The sequence below is a fragment of the Chiloscyllium plagiosum genome, unplaced genomic scaffold (assembly GCF_004010195.1).
Source record: "Chiloscyllium plagiosum isolate BGI_BamShark_2017 unplaced genomic scaffold, ASM401019v2 scaf_6487, whole genome shotgun sequence".
Taxonomy (NCBI): Eukaryota; Metazoa; Chordata; class Chondrichthyes; order Orectolobiformes; family Hemiscylliidae; genus Chiloscyllium; species Chiloscyllium plagiosum.
The window spans coordinates 2,990-4,899 of NW_025213713.1; the positions used below are offsets into that span (position 1 = coordinate 2,990).

Here is a 1,910-nt window from a genome sequence, read left to right on the forward strand (position 1 = left end):
CTCCAACCCTGGCAACATCCTTGTAAATCTTTTCTGAACCCTTTCAAGTTTCACAACATCTTGCACGCAGTATTCCAACAGTGGGCCTAACCAATGTCCTGTACAGCTGCTTTCGCTAACCAAAAGAAACCTGAAGAGGATTTTCGCTTTTGTGAGAAGAGGCGTAATCTTTCCTGTATAAATTAACGCTTCTTCGCTTTACGCTATTTCAGCTTACTAAAGGTATCACAGGAGTACTCAACTTTCAGGTAACCAGCATTGACCCCAGGACACCAGGGAAATTTCTGCTGTTCCTTCGGGGGGGGGGGGGCGGGGTCACAAGATTCCTCACGCCCACTTTAAGTGTTGTGGGGTGGGGGGGGTGGGGTTGTCCTCAGTTTAATACTAATCCGGTTGACCGCCCTGACGACAGACTCCCCCCTCGAGGGATTCTCGAGTCAAACCCCTGGACTAGGCCCCCCCGGGCCCACAGCTTTCTGTCTTGACTTGCTTTCAGTGGGTGACAGTTGCGATATCCCTGGGTCCATGTGGGACTGCTATGGGAGGGAAATGGAACCGGGATCCTCGTTGTCGTGTGGCTGTGAATGTCGGAGGGATGGTTAGTGGGTGACACCGAAATTGGTGGCGAAGTTGGGTCGAGGAATTGTAGACCGGGAGGCTGGAAGTTAGAATTGGGCGTGTGTAAAATTTGTACAATTGTAGAATGGGGGAAGAGAAGAAAAAACTTTGCGTGGTCCCTTTAAGAGCTGGTGTTTTCTCGGTGCTGAGGGTTAAAATGGATACCTGTGAGCAGCTCAAACGTTTGCCAGTCCAGAGACAGACTGAGACATCAGTATCGAAAGGCCGGACAGTTAACAGGCCAAGCAGCGGGTGTGACCAAGTCAGTAGGCTTCTGAATTTAGCCAATCAACTTGAACCAGGCACTCAGATACCAAAAAACTATTCAATTTAAATCTGATGGTTTTGACAACACAGGAGTAATCCTATTGTAAGAAATATTGATGTCGTCATGGGTATATAAGAAGGGGGCAGTTGGACAGAGACCCCAGAGTGACCTGCTACTGCCAGGACTAATGGCCCTTATCTCTCTCGCTCTCTCTCACAACACTGGTGCTCTGAGTTGTAGATGTGTCAGAGATGGCACCAGCCAAATAACAAAGGCTTTCTGTCAAAGAGTGACAATGTTAAAACGCTGGGCGATGTACCACCCAACCAGCGGCAGGTGGTCTTCTCTGGCCTTGACTCTTGAGTGTCGATGAGAGATGAAGCAATGTGTGTGTGTGTGTGTGGGAGAGAGTGTGCTGTGTGGTACACTGTGTAACCGCCCCGTGTGCCGTGTGGTACACTGTGTAACCGCCCCGTGTGCCGTGTGGTACACTGTGTAACCGCCCCGTGTGCCGTGTGGTACACTGTGTAACCGCCCCGTGTGCCGTGTGGTACACTGTGTAACCGCCCCGTGTGCCGTGTGGTACACTGTGTAACCGCCCCGTGTGCCGTGTGGTACACTGTGTAACCGCCCCGTGTGCCGTGTGGTACACTGTGTAACCGCCCCGTGTGCCGTGTGGTACACTGTGTAACCGCCCCGTGTGCCGTGTGGTACACTGTGTAACCGCCCCGTGTGCCGTGTGGTACACTGTGTAACCGCCCCGTGTGCCGTGTGGTACACTGTGTAACCGCCCCGTGTGCCGTGTGGTACACTGTGTAACCGCCCCGTGTGCCGTGTGGTACACTGTGTAACCGCCCCGTGTGCCGTGTGGTACACTGTGTAACCGCCCCGTGTGCCGTGTGGTACACTGTGTAACCGCCCCGTGTGCCGTGTGGTACACTGTGTAACCGCCCCGTGTGCCGTGTGGTACACTGTGTAACCGCCCCGTGTGCCGTGTGGTACACTGTGTAACCGCCCCGTGTGC

At 53.4% G+C, this 1,910-nt stretch overlaps 1 protein-coding gene across 1 annotated transcript in view; it reads left to right on the forward strand.

Moving 5' to 3' along the window:
* LOC122547701 (seipin-like) overlaps positions 1-1,910 on the forward strand; it is a gene marked incomplete at its 5' end in the record, with an annotated part of 10,046 nt that overhangs the window by 2,502 nt on the left and 5,634 nt on the right. The gene's annotated exons all lie outside the window — the stretch shown is intronic.